Source organism: Panthera pardus, unplaced genomic scaffold (assembly GCF_024362965.1).
Source record: "Panthera pardus isolate Hobbes unplaced genomic scaffold, ASM2436296v1 HiC_scaffold_15, whole genome shotgun sequence".
NCBI lineage: Eukaryota > Metazoa > Chordata > Mammalia > Carnivora > Felidae > Panthera > Panthera pardus.
In genome coordinates this window covers 6678850-6701148 of record NW_026526710.1, presented here as the reverse complement: position 1 = coordinate 6701148, position 22299 = coordinate 6678850, and the positions used below count along the sequence as shown (strand labels likewise).

Sequence of the window (22299 nt, the reverse complement as noted above, 5' to 3'; positions counted from 1 at the left end):
ATCATCACAAAACCTTTGAAAAGTATCTTGAGCAAATCGAGTTTGTCTAAAATGCATCCAGCATTTAACATTTAATAGGAGCTCATCAACTTAACGCACCACATGCCCTGGGTAAATGGATCCTTCCCCTTTAAGGGCCTGTTGATGTTCCGTGAAGGAGAAAAACAGTTGTTATGATTCAGAATCTCAGGATGAACCCAATTAATCAATGCTGAGATGATTTGAATCATGTGGCAAATGCTTGGTCACCTCTCTGATATCCTATCCCCAGCCCTCGGAAGACGCAGACATGATTGATGTCACCTGTGACCACCGCGTCTCCAGGCAAGACCCCCCCCAAACCCCGCAGACAGAGAAACAAATTAGATCCAAAGGCCAGGGATCAGTTTCAGAGGGGACAGGCCCCCGGCGGGGGAGGGGGTGCCTGGCCTGGCCTGTCTGTCACAGGCGGGCAGAAGATAGAGGCCAGACCATATGGAGGCTAGGAGAGAAGGGACCCTCAAGGATGGGCCGGGCCGGGCCTCCACCAAGTCTCAAAGGGCTCGGCTGGCTGGGCCCTGAGCACGCCCGCATCGTTGAGGGTTTCGGGTTTTTTTTTTTTTTTAATTTTTTTTTTTTAGCATAAAAGTAATTGCTCAAGCTTCCCCTGCCTCTTAGGGTTACAGTCAGACGTGTCTGCCCTGGGCCTTGGCTGGGAGGAAACGGATCTGGGAGGGAGGCGGTGGGAGAGGAGTGTTAATCAGAGTTACTTTGATTGCTTTCAATGTTTCTGCCTGTTACACACACACACACACACTATCGCCTTTTCTCTGGAAGCCTCTGTGACTGCCCACCCTGATATCAACCCCCCCGCAACACATTTTCTATCAGCCTCCCTTGAAGAAGCTCCCCCGTCCCCGCGGGAGAAAATGGCAGGTGGGGTAGGAGCCTCGTCCGCATTCCCGGTTTCCCAGAACACACGCTCAGCCTCCGCCTGGGCACCATCCCTGCTTATGCTGTCTTTACCCTCCTCCAAGTAGTTGCTGGAGCTTACCAACCACACAGTGGGACCAACGGTCTCCTTCCTGCTTCCTCCTTCCCCTTCTCCTATCTCCTTACTCACTTTGTCCTTCCCTCTCCTCTCTTTTGTCTTTTTTCCCCACCTTCCCCTCCAGCCACCCTGCTTTCCTCCATTCATTCAACCCACATTTCCAGAGCGCCTCAGGCACCTCCCTCCAGGGGCTTCCACGAAAGACGAGATAAGCCCCCACCTCCTCGAGAGTCTCCCCAGAATGAGAAAACGGAGCTTTTCCCCATTTCCTCAACGTTTCTCACCCACATCCAGGTCTGCGATGCTGCTGAAAGGTCAGTGCCCTCCCTCCTGTCTCACAATTCCCCGCCTCAGAGCCTTTGCTAACACCAGGCTTCCACCAGGAGTGCCGACTGGAACCCTGGAGGCTAACCCACCATCCTACCCAGCCCTGGGATGCCTCCCCAGGATGTCTTCCGGAACCACCCAGAGGGTGGAATCGCCATCACCTCCTGTTAAGTCTCTGGAACTACAAGACCGCAGGACCCACGCTTACTTTGTGCCTGCAGTCTCCCCTGTACCTGGCACACAGTAGGTGCTCCCAACATGACGGATAATCGAACGAGGAATGCTGTACTGACCCTCTTCATTCCCCAACGGGCTCGTTTGGAAAAAAAAAAAAAAAAAAAAAAAAAAAAAAATATATATATATATATATATATATATGTGTGTGTGTGTGTGTGTGTATGTATATATATATATACATATATACATACGTATATATATACGTATGTATATATGTATGTATCTCCCCTGGCTTCCTTCCAGAAAGGTTTTCAGATTGTTTACGATGCAGATTGTTGGCCTCCAAAGGGGTGGATTCAGGAGCACAGGGGTGTGGTCCTAGAATCTGCAGTTCAGAAACCCTCCCAGGCATGCGTGCCTCAGGCTATTCTTTGAGAAGCTCTATGGCGGCTGGCAATGGGGAGCCAAGGAAGGTGTGAGAGTAAGAGCATGACTTTACCAGTTTGGGGCTGACGGAGGGCTGCAGTCTGGAAGATGACATAGAGGACCCAGGGGTGGTGGGAGAGATGCATTAGGAGACAGCATGAGGGAAGATCCAGAAACCTCTGGTGAGCTTAGAGGCTGAATCTTCTTAGAAGGGGTTTTGGGGGGCGGGGGGGGGGGGGGGTAGAGCGTGTTTATTTGCGGGTATTTCAGGGAGGCTTTCTGGGCTTCACCACTTCATGCAAGGAGGGGCCACTAACAGCTACAAACTGGCAGGTCACAAGGGCTGGAATGTGTGTGGGGAAGGAGTCCGGGAAAGAAAGATATGCCCCCTTTCCTTCTTTTATTTCCTCCCCTCTCCATTTCCGAAAGCCTCTCAGCAGGCCCCCAAACCTCCAATTCCAGCGGCACCCCCCCCACCCCCAGCCCAACCCGCAGGGTCTGGAGGGACCAGACTCCCCGCCCCTACCCTCCCAGGGTGCCCGCAACGGCATCTGGCCACGGACCCTGGGCTCTGGCCGGCGGCATCTGTTTGCAACGTTTGACTCAGTAGTTTTATTTCTGCTCAGCGGTATAATATAAACTATCTTGTTACACGGCAGGCAGGCTGGGCACAGAGCCGGGCCGCTCTGCAATCCTGCAGCAGGACCAAAGCAGAGCTTAAATGAACTGGTGGGCTCGGGCAGTGCAGTCAGGAAATGGCTGCTTTTCGGGAAAGTTCTTCCCGGCCTGGGCCTCTGCCGTGAGAGTCCCAGGGCAACTCCGGACTGACCCCTGGAATCTACGCCACCCACGACACCCTCGCGTGTGCGTGCGTGCGTGCGTGCTCACGGGCGCACGCGCGCACCACATCTTGTCCGTTTCTGGAGGCTGCAGGGGTAGGTGAGGGCTGTTTGCTCCAAGGATGGACGCTGGGTAAAAGCTTGCATTCTGGAGACAGCCTGTCTGGGTGTCAAGTCTTGCCATATGATTTTCCCCGCGCCGCCCCCCCCCCCCCCTCCACTGGCCTCAGTCTCTTCATCGGTACAACGGGATTCGCAGTCATTCCCCACCCCCACGTCCCAGGGCTGTTTTCAGCCTTCGGTGAGGTTTCCATCTGGGCAAAGCGCACACAGCACATCACCCTGTGTGTGGTGCACAGGCTCAATAAACACTCGCTGTTATTACAGTCACTGGGATGTTTGAAATGACATGAAAAAGACCAGGGGCGCCTGGGGGGCTCAGTCGGCTGAGCGTCCGACTTCGGCTCGGGTCATGATCTCGTAGTTTGTGAGTTCGAGCCCTGCGTCGGGCTCTGAGCTGTGCTGACAGCTCGGAGCCTGGAGCCTGCTTCCGGCTCTGTGTCTCCCTCTCTCTCTGCCCCTCCCCTGCTCGCACTGTCTCTCTCTCTCTCTTTCTCTCAAAAATAAATAAAAACGGTAAAAAATTTAAAAAAAGAAAGAAAGAAAGAAATGAAAACGACCAGCTGGTATTGGGAGCAGGTATTGTCATCACCCTCTGCCCGGATCACCGTGTATCCTCCCCGGACACAGACGCAAAAACGAAAGGAGACCACACCTCTTTGCCCCCTCCCCACAGATCCCCTTTGGGGTAGACGCTGGGGTCCCCAACTTGGCAATGGAGACAGGCAGGCCCCTGTGTCCGACTCCCCGAAAGACACAGATACGGATGGGGACCCATTCTGAGACTTGACGAAGGGACAGGACCCCCGGCCCTCTGCTTTCTCATATCAGCGGTCGAGGGTGAGGAAAGGGCAGAGTCTAAATTCGGAGAGGCCTGACTTGTCCCAAGTTCACCTGCACGAAGATGGGTGGTCTTGGCCCCGACCACAGGGAGGGGCTGGACATCCCTCCCGTGCCACAGACCCTGCATTTGGACATTCCCAAAGTCAGAGGGGTAGTCCCTATGTCCTAGACGCTGAGGGACGGTCCCAGTGCCCAAACCCCTGCCCCCACCCCCCCTCCCGGGTCTTCCACCCCCACTCTCTCCCCTCCCCCCCCCACTCTGGTCACCCGGTCCACCCTGGCACCCCCACCTCAAGGGGGAGCCTGAGAGGATCCTCTCCACTTTCTCCTCTCTCTTTCCATCTTGAACGCCCAGCCCAGCACTCCCGAGCACGTGGTAGGTGCTCAAGCGATGTTGAATCCATGTGTGCGCACACGAGCGTGCTACGGTGAGTGTGAATGGCGGACTCGCATGAGGGCGTGCGCACATGTGGTGAGGGTGTGTGTATCTAGGAGAGGCTGTGTGACCCCGTGCGCGCACACACGTACGCGCACACACACACACACACACACACACACACGCGTGTCCCTGCAGCTGGACGTGAATTCTGAGTGCCCAGGGAGCGGCTGTGCGAAGCCCCTTACACTGGGGCCCGAGAGGCACCGGTCTCCGGACCCAGGACCCATCAAGCGGGGTCTGTCAAGCACTCAGATAATCTCAGATCCCTGCTCTGAAATGAATTTACATTGATTTAGTTTTCTGTCCACCGTCGGCCACAAATCATATTGACTGCTTCTCCGTCTCATCCATCTCTGCTCCTTTACTCGCTCTCTCTCTCTCCGTCTCTTCCTCTGCCTCTCTGTCTGTCTCTCTCTCTCTCTCTAGGTCTGTCTGTTTCTCTCTGTCTCCCTATCAGTTCCGGGTCCTTTTCTCCCCTTCGATTTTCTTTCTCTCCCCCTCCCGCGGTTCTGCCGTCTTCTCTGACTCTCTGGGTCTGTCTTCCGGTCTCTCCTTCTCTGCGGATTTCCCCGTCTCTGTTTCCTATCTCCCTGTATCTCTCCGTGTTTCTCCCTCCAACCGCCGACCTCCAAAACTACCTCCATCTCTCCTTTTTGTGTGTTCTCTCTCCATCTCAGGCAGTCTGTCTCCCAACCTCTGTCTGGGTCTCTGTGTGCGCCTGTCTCTCGGGATCTCCCTCCCCGCCCCCTGTGCCTCCTGGCAGCCTGCTCCAAGCATGGGCCTGGGGATCGTCACTCAGCGGCCCTGCCTGATGCAGCGCAAGCCCCTTTGTTCGCAGCTCCCTCCCCTGCACTGCCCGCCCTCCTGGACTGCTCTCTCTTCCTCCTTCCCAGGCCTGAGAGCTTAGGCACGTCTCTCCGGCCCATAATGTGGAAAAATGTGCACCCGCCCCGCGTGCACGGGGTGAGGATGAACTTCAGAGCTGGACCACCCCCACGCAACCCCCTGGGGCCATCGGGGAGACACCCCCATGGCCACGTCCACCACCCCACAGTCCCAGGCCCCTGCTGCTCAAAGCTCCACTGGGCAGCCTGCAGTGTGGATGAGGTCAAGTTCACGGCCATCATCGGAGGCCCCTCTCTGGCTCTGGAAAACAGTCAAACCTCGGATTGCAAGTACCTTGTTCCGCGAGTGTTCCGCGAGACGAGCAAACATTTCTGATCAATTTTAACTTGATAAACGAGCGAAGCCTCACCGCATGAGCCGCCCAAGGTCACATGATCGCAACCGAGCCAATGATTCTTGAAATTCGCTTTGATAGGAGAGCGCGCTGGGTTACAAGCATGTTTCTGGAACGAATCATGCTCGCAAACCAAAGTTTCACTTAATGCAAAGCGCCTCCTCCAACTTTAATTGGGGGGACAATGGTTGACCCCGCTCTCTGCCCCTTGGTTCCACACCCAGCCGAGTGCCCAGCTCCCAATGTAGTTGATGCATTGACTGAAATCCACAGCAGGTCTCCTGAGACACTCCTCCCAGCTGGGGCCTTCAGGCCACCTCCACCTGCTGCCTTGGGCACCAGCCCCCTCTGGGCATCCTTTAATCACCCTCCCATTTCTGGAGCACAGAAGGAAAAGGCGCAATTTCCGTAGTGAAAAGTTCTGTTTCCGCCCTCCCCAGAGTCACTAGGAAGAGACACATCTCAATAAATCAGTCCCAAGACATTCATCTGCCCATTTCTGGAGCTATTGATCACAGCACAGACGGTACCAGTCCAGTCGTTGCAGGAACAATCCACTTCCTGGGACTCTGGCTTTGGTGTCTGTGATCGTGTCAAGGATGGTCCAGCTCCGTGCCAGATTTAGGACAAGGAGATACAGTATGGTAAATTGCAACATGGCTGGCTTATGGTGGGGGCTAAAGAAGGTGTAGCCCTTAAGTGACAGTAATGGGGGCGCCTGGGTGGCTCAGTCGGTTGAGCGTCCGACTTTGGCTCAGGTCACGATCTCACGGTTCGTGGGTTCGAGCCCCGCGTCGGGCTCTGTGCTGACAGCTCGGAGCCTGGAGCCTCTTTGGATTCTCTGTCTCCCTCTCTCTCTGCCCCTCCCCTGCTCACACTCGGTCTTTCTCTCTTTGTCAAAAATAAATAAACGTTAAAAAAAAATTAGAGCAGTAATAATCATAATGAAGAAGAAGGAGAAGAAAAGGGAGGAGGGGAAAAGAAGGAGAAGAAGAGGAAGAAGGAGAAGAAGGAGGAGGAGGAGGAGGGGGAAAAGAAAAATGGAGAAGGAGAAAAAGAAAATGAAGAGGAGGAAGAGGAATTAGGAGCAGGAGGAGGAGGGTGGTTGAGTGGGGGTGTGCCACGTCTATGTGGGTCTGCGAGCTAACTTGCTACGGGACTGCCAGTCACGTTCCACCCCTCCCCAGGCCTCAGTTTCCCCATTTGGAAGATCGCTAGAATGACTGCCCTGAGGTCCTCTCATTCTGTTTTGTGGCCTGTATCAGAGGCAGTCGGAAGTGACTGCCATTAGCAGGTGCCAAATTTACAGGAAGGGAGAGCCCACTGAGAGCCTCCCCGCCCCCCCATCCCCCTAAAAAGGTCTGTACCCGCTACTTTCCTGGTTCTTTGACTCTGAACAAATGTCTTAACCTCTCTGTGTCCTTTAAAGGAAATAACTGAATGTCCCTATCTCCAGGGCTGTTCACATACAAAGAGAACTATGGAGGGACGCCTGGGTGGCTCAGTCAGTTAAGCAACTGACTTCAGCTCAGGTCATGATCCCACGGTTCATGGGTTCAAGATGATCTCATGGTTCGTGGGTTTGAGCCCCGCGTCGGGCTCTGTGCTGACAGCTCGGAGCCTGGAGCCTGCTTCAGATTCTGGGTCTCCCTCTCTCTCTCTGCCCCTCCCCCACTCACACTGTCTCTCTCTCTGTCTCTGTCTCAAAAATAAACAAATATTTTTAAAATATTTTTAAAAAAAGAACTATGTATCATGGGTAGCACCGTGACTGTTATTATTTTTAATTTTTAAGCTTCTTTGAGAGAGAAAGAAAGCACCTGTGGGGGAAGGGCAGAGAGAGAGAGAGGAGAGAGAGAATCTCAAGCAGGCTCTGCACTGTCAGCAGAGAGCCCAATGTGGGGCTCGAACTCACGAACCCCGAGATCATGACCGAGCCGAAGTCAGACGCTTAACCGACTGAGCCACCCAGGCGCCCCTATTATTTTTATTCTTATTAGCAACACCTGATCTGCCCCCCACCACCTCCACTTTCAAGGCCTCCCTCCCAGATGCTCCCTGGATCTACTCCCCAACCAGGTCAGCCCATGGACTAAGAGGAGGTAGGCTCTTTCAGGAGATGGAGAGTGGACAGCCCTTAGCTTGTAGACTGCCTAGCTGCCCAGAGCCAAGGCTATGCACCCCAGTGGTGGCCGCCTTTGAAGCCACCGCCTTACATAACTCCTTGCCCCCCCCCCCATCTTCCTGTTTGTCCCCAGAGTGACCCTGGGGAAGAAAACACAGCCCAGGGTCAGTTAGCCTGGGATTTCTTTCACATGACTCAGAACAATGTTGGGGAAAATTCTCCAAAGGCATGAACAGTGGAGGGTAGGGGTGCCTGTGCCTGCATTCAAATCCCAACACCAGCTCTTCCCTGCTGTGTGAACTGGGGGCGACTCCTCTGTGCCTTGATTTTCCTCTCCCTCGTGTGGAAAGTACATAATTCATAAGGGCACTATAAAAGAGACTTGTGGGAAAATAAATGAGTGGAAGGCTTAGAACAGTAGCTGGCACATAATAGCTGCTTAGCAAAGGCAGCTGTTGTAAGAATTTAATGGTGTTACATTAAGTCATAACTAATAATTATTGTCAAAAAAGGGCTTTGCTCCAAATGAGATTTGAATTCCAACAAGGTGGCTGAGAAACTGACCTCATGGCTCAGCCTCAGGTTCCCTCGCTTGAAAAATGACCATAATACCTCCCTCGCCAGGAAAATGGCAAAAGTTGAATGAGGAAATCCATGGAAAGGAAATTGACGTCACAGGAGCCCCAATCCTTTCCCGTCTCCACCACCTTCGAAAGACTCCCAATACGGATCAGGGAATGCGCGCGCGCAAACACACACACACGCGCGCGCGCACACACACACACACACAATCATGAAAACGGGCCATGGAGGGAGGCCATTATTCGGATGTTTCACCTCCCCTCCCCCAATTCGCCCTCCGAAACTGTCTGAAGGCTTCTGCTGAAAAGCTCGGATCCACCCGAACCGCCCCCGCCTCCCCCTCGCGGGTGTAGACCGAGATTCGCGGGGACAGGAGAGAGGAAGAATGTTTGCGCAGCCTTCAAACGACTTGGCAGGCCACAAGAGGGAAAAGGCCGCTCCGGGAAGAGTTCAAATTGAAATTACACGGAGGGAAGAACGTGCAGATCAGCTCTGAAGCTCATAAAAAAAAAAAAAAAAAAAAAAAAAAGCGAGGTGATTGAGAAGAACAAACACGCCTCCAGAAGGAAAATGGAAAAGTTCGTAAACTGCGCTCTTCAAAGCCCGGCCGGGCTGCGGGGGAGGGGCCGGGCAGTGGCCGCGGGGCAAGGCCGCGGCCCCCCCGGGGGCTGTTCCCATTCGAGTTTGGAAGGGAGAAACTCACCCGGCCTCCAGCTCCTCTACCCCGGGAGGTGAGCGCCTCCCCGCCCTCTCGCCCCCCTCCCTCCTCCGGGAATTTAAGGAGGTCGGGAGAGTGGTTCAGGCTCCGGCAGAAGCGGGGGCCTGGGGTCTGGGGAGGACCTACCCATTGGAATGTCCCGGGCAGAGCCCTAGTAAAAGCTGAGTCCTGAAAGGTAGGCAGGAGCTAGATCATTGGCTCATTGGATCCTATGCTGGAGGTCGGGCATTGTTTGCGTTTTACGCAAAAAAAAAAAAAAACACTTGGAAAGCCTAGGGAACCCTCCAGACTAGCCTGCCGCGGATTCTCTCTACATCACAGTTGCTTCCACTTGGGAGAAGGCCCAGGTCGCTTAAGCCCCACGCGGTGCCCCCTGCGCCCCACAAGGTCCAGGCGGACCGGCCCCTGCTTCCCAAGTCAGCCCTCAGGCTCAGCAACTCATTAGCCATACAGACACCCAATCACTCCAGGCGCTTTGGAGAAAAGCCTGCACGTGAACCTTATGGCCGTGCCACCCCAAGTGGACTATTCTCCTAAAAGATATACGACCCCACCACCCCCAATACCCGCAACCCCGAGGCAGCGTTTGCCCCCACCTACCTCTCTCGCTCGGGCTTCGTGGTCCCCACCAGAGAGGAACTTTCTATGAGCTGCTGGCCTGAGTAACGCTGGAAATTGGTCCTGACGCGGGACTGTGCAGCTTCCTAGGAGTTTCTACCAGCCTCTAGGCTCATCCGAGTCTCAGTGATCCCCCAAGACTGGGGAAATCGAGGCTCTCACAAAGGTTAGGGTGCCCCCAAAGGCAGGCTGTCCAGCAGAGACGGAGTTGGGCTGAACTCAGGGTTTACAGGCTCCAGATGGGGTGGGCACGTCCTGAGGCTCCTCTCCGACCTCCTCGAATTGGGTCGTGCCCAGTGGTTCATCCTGCCGAGGGCAGCTGCTGACCCAGGAGGCCCTGTCGGGGAGAGGGCTGCAGATTCCCCTCACCCTCATCTTCACCGGGCTGGGGCCAGTTTCCCCCACCCGCACTCCTCGCTCTCTCCTCCCCCTCTGTTCCTCCCAGCCCCCACTGAGCTTCTTCGAATTTCTTGGCCAAAACCTTGAAACTAACAGGGAAATTCAAACCTCATTCCAAAGCCTCTGCCTGTATCCATTGTATCACTGGTTCTCAACCTTGGTGATCATTACAGCCACCTGGGAGGCCTGTTGGAACCAGATTTCCGGGCCCCACCCCAGAGATCCGATTCAATAGGTCAGCGAGGGGGCCGGAGAATTTGCATTTTCTAACAGGTTCCCCGGGGCGCGCTTTGCTGGTGCGGCCGATTCCGGAATACATTTTGAGAACCCGCGCTCTACCTGTTGGGTTGCTGCGAAGTTCCTCCCATTCCTAACGTCTACATATTTTGCTTACGCCCAGACTAAAAGCCCCTTAAATGCAAGGATGCCGGGCTTCTCTGTATATCCCGCCCCCCCCCCGCCCCCCGCACCTACCACAAGGCTTTGCATAGAGTAAGGGCCTTCTGAGTATTTGGGCTTAATCATGAATGCCAAATAAGTCACCCATTACACATGTTTGGGGTGTGCCTGACACCTTTCTGAGGGCACTGGAAGTAGCAGTTTGTTTAATACGAGCGTGGCCAGATGCCAAAACAGAGCCTCAGGATGGGGATGCCAGGCACTGAGATGGAGAGAGACACCAGACTCAGGGAAAGTCTCGGTGGGGAAGCCAAGTGCCGCCCAGTGCTCGGCAACCACAGCCTTCTCTACTCTGGGGCTACCCGTCTTAAAGGGACAGTCAGGGAAGGCTGGGCTCTCTAGGAGGCAATAGTAGAAAAGACAAGACCCGCAACTCCAGGCTTCCCACAATCTGGAATGTGCACCCCCAGCACCCAATTTGCACCTGCTTGGACCAGCCCATCTGTGCATCCCGAGGCTGGAAGAGACCCGGCGCCCCCAGAGCCACGCTGTCTGCACTGGAGTTGCCCAGAATCTTTCTGAAAGGTCCAGAAACTCTTACCAGGACTTAGGGGTTTCAGATTCCAGAGGATTCCCCAATTTGGGTCAAGAGGGATACCCATCCAGTCAGTGGGGGTGGGGTGCAGGATCTCCCAAGTGCAGCCACAGTGTCACTGGAGACTGTCAGCCAGGTAACACAGGATGAGGGAAAGGGGGTCCCTTGGAGAGCTGAGGATACCGGCCATCTTACACCTCCCGTGGGGGGGGGGGGGGCGGGGGCGGGGCCCAGCTTCTGTGTTCAAACTGTATTCCGTCCCTGAGTTCTGCACACAGCTCGGCGTTCCTGGGCCACGTCGTAAAAAAATTTACAAGACTATGTTAAACTGGCAGTAAAAACAATTAACTTTAATGGTACCTCGGGTGGGTGGCTGGGTGGGTCAGAGGGAGGGCCCCTGCTTCCTCCTCTCCCAACTGGGAAGCCAGAAGCCAAAGAGCGGCCTGCTGTCAGGCAAGCCTTTGGGTTCAGAGGTTCAAGGTGAAATCCCGAAGACGGCTGAGCACGGGGGGGCCACCGGGGAAGAGTTCAAGTTCCACTTGATGGTGGCCAGCTGAGTAACCTCGGAGAAGAAGCCTCTTAACCACTCTGAGACTCACTATTCGCATCTAGTAAATGGAAATCTATTAAATGGAAAAGTGTAAAAAAAAAAAAAAAAATCTATTAAAATGGGAATCCGTAAAAAAAAAAAAAAAACCTCCTTCTCAGGATTGTGAGGTTTGCAAATGATAGTTATTTTGTAAGCTTGGTAGGTAGATACACATTTATTAAGCATGTTTGTTTAATAAATGATGAATGTTAGTTTCTGGAGGACTGGGGCTCCCCAGCTGTAAAATGAAATGCAAAGGCCAGGCTATTGCAGAGGCTGAAGCCCCCTTGTTCAGAACCCTGATGTAGCCAGCATCACTTACATGTAGGTTTCCTGCTGAAATTGACCTCCTTGTCCAGCCAGTGACCCTGGAAGTGACCCCATGCTCAGGCAGCCTGGAGCCCCAGGCTTTGAAACTGACCTGGATTTCGGGACAACTGGCGAGGAAATGAGAGTGGCCAGGGGGTGGGGACAGGGCCCACCGGATTCAAGAGGTTAGACCGTGTGACCTGGTCCAGTCCGGAAAGGCCTAATTCTGCAGGTCCCTACGACCTGGAGACAATTAACCATCCACTGCAGGGAAACCTCTGTCTGTTTGTGTGTGGCCCTCTCGGCCAACCAGGATTTGGGAGAGATGCCCCCGCCTGGGGACTGCCCACAGGAGGAAACCACCCTTTGACCTGTCTCTCTGCCTTGGGCAGTCGGTGGGGAAATGGGAGGGGGGAATGTCCTCACGGCTCCGCCCTCCTCTCCCAGGGACCTGTTCTACAGGGGAGGCTGTTCCTGCCTGAGATCCACACCCCTTGCTAGGACCTCTTCAGGCACCGTGCGGCCTCTGGGGCTGCCTCTCTCTGGGCCAGCCTCTCTCTGGGCCAGCCACCCAGAGGCACATCACCAGACCCCCTGAGCCCTGGAAGGGAGCCGCTGCCATCGGGCTGAAGGAACCCAGCCCAGCATGCATCCTGCCATCAACTCAGTGCCCGATCCTCTCTATTCTACACCCTCACCCCCAGCAGGCATTTTTCCCTGTTCATTTCAGGCAGTTAAACAAAGTTTTAAGGGGCACCTGGGTGACTCAATTGGTTAAGCATCTGACTTCAGCTCGGGGCATGATCTCATGGTTTGTGAGTTCGAGCCCCCCGTCCGGGTCTGTGCTGACAGCTCAGAGCCTGGAGCCTGTTTTGGATTCTGTGTCTCCCTCTCTCTCTGCCCCTCCCCTGCTCATGCTCTCCGCCACCCACCCCACCCCCCGTCTTTCAAAACATGAATAAAAACTTAATAAAACAAACAAACACACAAAGTTTTAAAAGCTGTTGGGGGGTGGGGGCGCCTGGGTGGCTCAGTCAGTTGAGTGTCCGACTTCTGCCCGCGTCATGATCTCACGGTTCGTGAGTTCCAGCCCCACGTGGGGCTCTGTGCTGACAGCTCGGAGCCTGGAGCCCGCTTCGGATTCTGTGTCTCCCTCTCTCTCTCTCCCCCTCCCCCACTCTTGCCCGCACGCTCTCTCTCTCTCTCTCAAAAATAAATAAGCATTAAAAGAAAGTTTTTTAAAAAATAATAATAATGAAAAGCTGGGATGATGATCCAGGATAAGGTGATGCGATGGCTAATTTTTTGACGGGACTAAGGGATGCCCAGGCGGTTGGGAAAACTTGATTTCTTGGTGTATCTATGAGGGCGTTTCCAGAAGAGGTTAACATTTGGACCGGTGGACTGGCTAAATAAGATACTCCTCACCAGTGTGGGTGGGCATCGTGCGATCCGTCGAGGGCCCCCCATCAAACAAAAAGGAAGAGGAAGGACAAATTTGCTCTCTGCTTGAGCTAGGATCACTGCTTCTGGTGTTCGGGCCTTGGGGCTCTGACGGGGGGTTACATCATCGGGCCCCCATCTGTAGACCCTCAGACTTGGACTGAATGACACCATCCGGTTTTCTGGGTCTCCGACTTGCAAATGGAGGACTCCGGGACTTCTGAGCCCCCCGTAATCACATGAGCCACTTCCTATAATGCATCTCGGTGCCGTGATGCAAGGAGTCGATCCCAGGCTGAAGGAAGAGGCCGTGTGGGGTTGTTCCAATCAACTGTGCCCGCTCAGCCCAGCCTGTGAGCCACCCAGCCCCGGTGCCAGACACGTGAATGAGCCGGCCAACTGTTCCAGTCGCTCTTGGCCATTCAGGTCTTCCAAGCTGAGGTCTCAGACATGATGGAGCAGAGGATGATGGGGCAGAAGGTATCCCTTCTCTACCCTATCCAAATTCCTGACCCACGGAATTTGTGAGCGTAAGAAATGAGTGGTCTTGAGGCCACTGAGTCCGCGGTGGCTGGTCCCGGAGCAGCAGATAACCACCACAGAGACCTTCACCCATCCGAGCCTCGCTTTCCCCATCTGCAAAATGCGGATAAGAACGCTTTCAGGGGTGATCCTGGAAGGGGAATGTGCTCACACAAATAGCAAATGATGAGGCACGGTCCCCCCGCGCCCCCGGATTCAAGAGGCTAGACCCCGCCGTGCGGCTCACAGAGAGCTGGGCACCCCGAGATTCTCAATGCCCGGACCACCTCCTGCACCTCCCCGTAGCCAGAGAAACTCGACCGACATTTTGTCCAGATCTCATGTCCAAAAGGAAACCCCCCGCCCTGCATGGCACCCCGCCGCTATCAATTTCCCTTTGCATTCCCATCGAAGAATTAGTTTCCAGACAGCAAAGCCTGCCAACAGCAGAAATAAATCACAACTGGGAAGTACGTGAACATTATCCAAAGAGGAACAATTTAGCAAACATTTCTCCCCCTTCCAAACCAATAACAATTCAATTATTTGGCTGTCACTGGGAATGATGAAGCACCATGTGGCATTCCTGGGTGGGAAGGGGGAAGGCTTTGGAAAAGGACGCGAAAAGCAGCCAGGAGGACACAGAATCACAAAAAGGAACAAAAGGGGGGGGGTGCCCCTCTCTGAAACTGGGAGAAGGAACAACACTGGTCATCCTCATGGTCGTTGGCATAACACTTGGTTGCACGATGCTCTCACATCCGTGATGGTGTTGACCCTCTTGAGAAACAGGGATGCTGTCCGAGATGCTGTCCTCCACCCACACGGAAGAGAGAAACATTCAGGGGGCACCTGGGTGGCTCAGTCGCGTGAACGTCTGACCTTGGCTCGGGTCATGCTCTCGAGGTTCGTGAGTTCGAGCCCCACATCGGGCTCACTGCCGTCAGCCCGTCAGCGCAGAGCCCGCTGCAGATCCCCAGTCCCCCTTTCTCGGTCCCCTTCCCTGCCTGTGCTCTCCCCACCCCCCCAAAAAAATTTTTTTTAAAGGAAGCAAAGCATTCAGGTGTGACGGAAGGAGGGCCTTTAAGTGCACTGGGGAGGAAAACAAGAGTTTTTCATAGGGGAATAACATGACCTACAGGAAACCACAGGGAGGCTCACAGTCTCCAAGTAGGCAACGAGGGCGGCTGTCCAGTTAGAAAGAAGCAGGCAGACCGGAGGCAGAGTTTGAAGGACCGCTTGGCCGAATCAGGCGAGAGTTTGGCTTCCAGCACACAGAGCAGGTGAGAGATAGAAGCCAACGTGTGGGGCCAGGCAGGGCTCTCCGCAGGAGGTGAGGTCCTTCCCTGAAAGTTGTCATGCCAGACAAAGAAGTCGCCAAAGGAGAGCGCTAAGAGTTTTGCTGGGGACCTCCGAAATGCCAGCTCTCGTGGAGAGGCCGGTGGGCTGTGAGATGAATGTTTAAGCCCGGAAAAGGAGATGAGGCGGGAGCTAGCAACTTGGCAAATAGCTGTCACAGAAAGTCGTAGAACCACGGTGGGGGGGGGAGGGACATCTAATAAAAACACACTAATGAGAAGAGAACTGGAAAATGCCAATGTGGGGAGATCCAGGAGGCCGAGGGGTATCCAAAAGACACAGAGAGAGGTGGGGAGGAAACAGGGACACGGAAGGGAGGTCCCCAAGGCCGCCTTGAAAGGAGCACAAGGGAATTTGGGCGGCTGTTGGAAACAGGAATCCCGATCTTTGTGACAGTGACATGACCGTTTGCATCCATCAAACTCATAGAAACATACACACGAAAAAGATGAATTTTGCTGTATATAAAATTATCCCACCGGGGGCACCTGGGTGGCTCGGTCAGTTGTGTCCGACTCTTTTTTTTTTTTTTTAAGGTTTATATATTTTTGAGAGAGAGAGAGAGAGAGACAGAATGTGAGCAGGGGAGGGGCAGAGAGAGAGGGAGACACAGAATCCAAAACAGGCTCCAGGCTCTGAGCTGTCAGCACAGACCCGGACGGGGGGCTCGAACTCACAAACCATGAGATCACGACCTGAGCCAAAGTCAGACGGCCAGACACCCCTTGAGTGTTCGGCTCTTGATTTTGGCTCGGGTCATGATCTCACAGTATGTGTGTTTGAGCCCCGCTTTGGGCCCTTCATTGACAGTTCGTGTGGGATTCTCTCTCTCTCTCTCTCCCTCTCTCTCTGTCCCTCCGCCGCTCACTCACTCTCATTCTCTCTCTCTCACTCTCAAAATAAATAGACTTTTTTAAAATTTTTCAAAAGGCAAAATTATCACTCCATTTAAACAAAAAAAGTTCATCCGAGAAAAGGTGAAGCAAAAAAGATCATCAGAAACCGTGATCCACCCCTTACCAGCTGAGTGACCTTGAGCAAGCTCATCCCTGGACCTCAGTCTCTGCATCTGTAAAACGGGCATCGTGTTCTCCAGAGCTGTTTGCAAAGATTCTGAGACGGCGTGCGTCCAGCGATTCCCAGGGCGCCTGGCTTAGGTAAGTGCCCTGCAACTCCCAATGCCTCCTTCCCGTCTACTCCTGAAAAAACAGATTCCGTCAGGCACCCTGCAAACCGTCGAATCTGTATCCCAGTCTTAGGAATTAACAGGCTACAGAACAATCAACGAGGCCAACCACAGCCGCCGCGCAGCGTGCCTTCTGAGCGCCCGGCTCTGTGCCGACCTTGTTCCCTGCGCTACCTCGTGCACCCTCCCCGTCAGGCCGTGAGGCGGGTCACTACCGCCAACCTCAAAGCCTCTATGCTCTCAGATTCCCGTGACGGCGCGTCACAAAACCAGTCTCAGCTGTCACTTCCGGTCCCCTAGGAGAGGCCACAGGTTGCCCAAGAGACGGCAAGAACTGAAGGCTATCCTGGTCAAAGACACAGAGTCCCGTCCCTTGGATGGAGCCTGGAAAAAGAAACTTCTGCTGCTGTCCCCAGTGACCTGTCGGGACTGGAGCGCATCAGGTTCTCACTCTGATGTCCCCGGCTGGACTCATCAGTCCTGCAAAAGGCAGGTGCATAGTGGTCAAGAGCGTAGCATCTAGGGGCGCCCGGGTGGCTCAGTCGGTTAAGCGGTTAAGCGTCCGACTCTTGATTTCCGCTCAGGTCATGACCTCACGGTTTGTAAGGTCAAGCCCTCCATTGGGCTCTGCTGACAGTACGGAGCCTGCTTGGGATTCTCTGTCTCCCTCTCCCTCTGCCCCTCCCCCACTCGCTCCCTATCTCTGGCTCAAAATAAATAAATAAACATTAAAAAAAAAAAAAAAAGAGGATGGGATCTAGAACTGCCAGTCTGCCTGGGTTCAAAGCCCAGCTTTGCCGGGGCGCCTGGGTCCCTCAGTCCGTTAAGCGTCCGACTTCAGCTCAGGTCACGATCTCGCGGTCCGTGAGTTCGGGCCCTGAGTAGGGCTCTGGGCTGATGGCTCGGAGCCTGGAGCCTGCTTCCGATTCTGTGTCTCCCTCTCTCTCTGACCCTGCCCTGTTCATGCTCTGTCTCTGTCTCAAAAATAAATAAACTTAAGAAAAAAAAAAAAAAGCCCAGCTTTGCCATTTATTAGCACGCACGACTCTAGGAAAGTTATAGAATGTCTCAGAGCCTCATTTTCCCCATCTGTAAAATGGGGAGAGGACCACACCTCCCTCATAGGGCTGACCTCAAGGTAAAGCTCTTCGTATTTGTAAGATGCTTAGACCCTTATAGCCACGGCTATGAGGTGAGCCTGCCTGCTTTTCCCGTAATGAGATCCTCTCTGGGACTCAGATTCCCCGGAGGAGAGGAGACGAAGGAAGGAAGAAGAAAGTGAACTTCCGTAGGGCAAGAAACACGGGTAGGATACACACCGCGGTGAAGAACAGGGAGATCTGCAGCCTCAGAATTAGCCTGGGGGGCCGGCAAGAGGGACCCTGTTCCGGACCTGAGAGGGGTCTCTGCAGGTTTCTTCCCACCTGCCGTCTTTCTTGCACATCTGTCCCGAGGGGTTCGCACAGCCAGAGGTAGGAGGTCCCCGCACCTCAGTCCTCTACCAGCAGCGCGGGACAGGCTCCAAAGGGACTCGCTCGTTTTTCGAACTTGATTGGCTGCCGGCAATTTCATAAGGTTCAACCTCATCTCGTGTGGGAACTAAAAACAAAAAAAAAATAAGTAGGTTTGTTAGGGTCTGAAATGTGTCCAACTCCCCAAAATTCTTGCGTGGGAGCCCTGACCCCCCACCCCCACCCCAGGATGTGGCTGTATTTGGACGCAGGGTATTTAAAGAGGTGATTACGTTAGAGGGGTCCTTTTTTTTTTTTTTTTTTTTTTTTTAAGAATTTTTTCCAACGTTTATTTATTTTTGAGACAGAGAGAGACAGAGCATGAATGGGGGAGGAGCAGAGAGAGAGGGAGACACAGAATCGGAAGCAGGCCCCAGGCTCCGAGCCATCAGCCCAGAGCCCGACGCGGGGCTTGAACCCACGGACCGTGAGATCGTGACCTGAGCTGAAGTCGGACGCCCAAACCGACTGAGCCACCCAGGCGCGCCCCTAGAGGGGTCCTTTAGGGTGGCCTCATCCAATCTGGCTAGTGTCCTTACAAGAAAAGAATAGGGCACATTAGGGATGCCAGGACACGTGTGCGTAGAACAGCCATGAGAAGAGAAACAAGAAGGTGGCCACCTGCGACCCAAGGAGAGAAGCCTCGGAGGAAACTGACCGTCCCAGCACCTTGACCTTGGACTTCTAGCCTCCAGAATTGTGAGCAAACAAATTTCTGTTGTTTAAGCCACTCAGTTTGTACCATTTTGTTATGACCGCCCAAGCTCTCTCATACATTTTTTTAAGTTTATTTCTTTATCTTGAAAGAGAGAGAGAGAGAATGAGCAGGGGAGGGGCAGAGAGAGAGGGGGGCAGAGGATCCGAAGTGGGTTCTGCACTGACAGCAGAGAGCCTGATGCGGGGCTGGAATTCACGAGCCAGGCCAAATGGCCTCCTAAGACCTCCTGTTCCTCGTGGTCCCTCTGGCCTCCCGGTCCCTTCACAATCCCACGCAGCCATGTGGAATATTGGCCCATCTCACATAAGGGAGACACTAGCCGGGACTCACCTTCAGTCACACAGAGCGTGGGGAACGTGGCTTGGTGTCCGTGCCCGTCTTGTCACGGGCAAGTTCAAACCCAGAGAGCAGCTTCGCAACCTCCCGTGGTCTCGCTTTCCTTCACCTAGCACATCGTCGGTAGCCAGGAAACGGTTTGCCCCAGCCCGCCGAGCCTCGGGTTTCCCTCCTGCCTTTACCGTTTCCTTGGTGACTGGCCTTGGGCAAGTTAAATCTCTGAACCTCTATGTCCTGATCAGGACAGAAGGCCCAGAATACCTACCTCTCAGAGCTCCAGGGAAGTTAGAAGCTGAAAATAGCAAGAGCCTATCACAGGCCATGACACGTGGAAAGCATTCGATGAATTATGAATTCCGTTATCTCCTCATTTTACTTTTATTCTATGATTGAAAAAAAAATTTAATGTTTATTTATTTTTGAGAGAGAGAGAGAGACAGAGAGAGACAGAGCATGAGCGGGGGAGGGGCAGAGAGAGAGGGAGACACAGACTCCGAAGCAGGCTCCGAGCTGTCAGCACAGAGCCCGACGCGGGGCTCGAACCCACGAACTGCGAGACCACGACCTGAGCCAGAGTTGGACTCTCAACCGACTGAGCCACCCAGGCGCCCCCAATAAACACTACCTTCGAAATGAGACTCCTGATAAAAAGGGGCTGGAGAATGCCCCGGAGACATACACCCTCCAAATTCCTCTCCAAGTGCGACAGCCACACACTTGAGCCTATCGGGGCGCTGACAGGTGGAGAGAGTGTTTCGGGGAGGATTTGGTGGGCCCGCCACCGTTCCAAGAAATTCCCGGTGCACCTACTGAAATGCACCCAAGAGTCGCCCTTCTCTGCAGAAAACAGTCTCAAGGTCACTGGCTGTGTCCCCGATGGCAGGCTCGAAAGGGACGGGGGATGGGGCCAAGTCTATGCCTGCATCACGCACAACTGTGCTCGACCTTCTCCGCTCTGCCCGCTCCCCAGACACCCGACCGCTGAAGATTCATCACCAGGCTCTTGCCCTCCTGGCTGATCGGACTCGGCTGATGGAAGGCACTGGCTACGGACAGGAGGGAGGGCGGATTGAAAGATCATGTCAGGGTATCTAGTCCCTACTCCTCCCCAAACATCACCCTCCACGAACAGTGGTTCGTGCGGACAGCCCGTCTCCGTGGTTCCAACCCTCTCTGGCTCTGTGCACCTCCCCCCACCCCCCACCCCCGGCCCCTGCAGCCCTGAGGGGGATAACGGCTCCCACGGTTGCTGGCCCCAGAGAACTCCAGTGTCCCTTGCTGGGTCCCTTAACCCTACTCGCCCCCTTGTAAGTAGCCCTTACAGTTAACTCTTTCCCGGTCGAATAGTCAGATGCAACTATTTCCTGCCAAGAGATTCCCTGATCTAAAGCCCAAGGTGGAACCCGAAAGAAAAGATCCTGGTTTCTCATTCCCTCTCTCCCAAACCAGTTTCGGGCCAAGGCAAGGGAGAAGAAAGTCGAAGATTTCGCACGGCCTCAGAGGCCACCTCTCTCTCTTCACGCAAGCTCGGACCACTGGACAGAGTCCTATTGTCTACCCAGAGACACCTTGGTTCAAATCCTGGCTCTGTCACAGCCTGGCTGCGAAGGCTTGGCCCAACTGCTCGACCTTCCCGAGCCTTAATGTGTACATTAAGATCTGTACAATCCCATCTATACAATGGGATCTGTACCTCACAGGATTGTTGAGCGGGCAGGACGACGGACGGGAAAGCGATCACACAGTACCTCGAACCATAGTAGAGGCTCTGTCAACTCTTGTTCCCCTCCCCGATCTCACGTCCCACTTCCGTTCCCTAAATTCTGTCCTTGACTCAATGAGGAAGAAGGCCAGGGGAAAATGTAACAATCGCCACACCAACACGTGAGGATCGCTTCGTGATTCCCAAAGAACTTCCACGGCTCTCGGTTCCCTCCTTCCGCCAGTGGAAATTCTTACAGGGGAAAGGGCATGGCTTTCGAATGTCCCCCGCCAACGGGACCTGGAGAAGAAGCCGTCAACACATGGACCCAAAGGGGAGACAAATCAGGGTTTCTAGAAGCAAGAAAACCCCAGTTTTCCACCACATCCGTTTCTGACCCCCCTGCAGCAACAGCCCTGAATGGAATGGCTTCTCGATACTATAAATTCAACCTGAGACTCGCGAAGGGTCCCTGAAGGTCACGAAGCCTTCCTCGCGGTGGCTCCTGTGGACCACGTGACCAACTTCCACTTCTGGTCTACCCGAAAGCCACTCTCATCGTCACATCTCCGTGACTCGGCCGGAGGTTAAATTTCCAAACGGGCTCTTGAGTCAGGGGCCGTAGAGGCCTCTGTACCCGGCTCTCTTCGTTTGCAGCTCAGGGAACCCTGGCCCCGAGAGGCTGGGGGACTTTCCCCAGATCACACAGGAGAGCACACAGGAAGAAGAGAGACTGAACCCAGACCCCATGCCTAACCTCTCCCTCTCCTCCCTTTAAGCATTTGCCCTCCAGAAGGCCCCAGTTCTGATTCTGCACCTCTCGCCGGGGGTGCCTCGGTTTCCCCCATCTGGCCGCCGAAGTTGATCATCCCCCTCCCCCACTTTCTCCCCCCCCCCCCAAGGTGTGCCGGGAGCACTAATGAGTTAACGAGTCTAAGAGCCTGCAGAACCTCGAATGAGATATAATTACAGAGAATTACCATCCTCAGCCTCCTGGGAAAGATTTTGTCAGGGAGTAGGTAAATAAATCATATCCTGTGGTTCTCGCTTCCCCACGGGCTGCTTAACGCTCCCAGAGAATGTTCTCCAGTGGTTGAGGTGTCGGGACTCCCTTTGCCGGCCCGGCCTCCCGCAATTTGGGGCTCCCTCCCCCGTCTCCAGAGGCTCCCCGGGCTGCCCTGGGCCTGGAAACACATCTCTGGAATCTGGTTCTTCTCGGGGTGGGTCCAGAGCCCCGGTTTCCAGCCCATGTGGGACACCCCCCAACCCCTCACCGTGCTCAGCCCCAGCCCCAGGTGAGCGGGTTTCTAAGAGTTAACCACCCTCTACAGAATTCCTGGGCGAATACCATGCAGGCTCCCAGATTTATTGCTTTTTAATGTCTCCCGTGTGGTTGCATTAGCTTTCCCTTCTGATACTCTATCTTTTCCATCTGACTTCTCCTCGCCCATACTCCGTAACCCCAGGTTACACATTCTCCCATTAGCTCCCGCGCTGAGGTCTGGGCAGAAGAAGTCACCAGGCTCCCCGCACCCCCCCCCGCCCCGCTACCCCCACGTTGAAATATTTACTTCGATCTTCCTCATCTTTTCCTGAGCAGCTCTCTGCCTCTCTCATTTGCTCCTACAGCTGCCAGCCTCCTCTGTCCGGCTTCCGAGAACTTCTCCATAAGCCCTCGATACTTGTTACGTTGGCCTCTAACGGCATTGACTCATCACCCCCCCTCCCTGCCAGGAACCCCTTTCCC

The 22299-nt window shown here is 54.3% G+C and overlaps 1 long non-coding RNA gene across 1 annotated transcript; it reads right to left on the bottom strand.

Annotated features, from left to right (window-relative positions):
• Positions 1-14219: 14219 nt before the first annotated feature.
• On the bottom strand, positions 14220-21257 carry LOC109277600 (uncharacterized). The gene is made up of 3 exons (XR_002085240.2): positions 18845-21257; positions 17710-17884; positions 14220-16298 (listed from the first exon to the last, which is right to left on the bottom strand). It is a non-coding gene; the product is annotated as an uncharacterized LOC109277600 (long non-coding RNA).
• Between the last annotated feature and the right edge of the window lie 1042 nt (positions 21258-22299).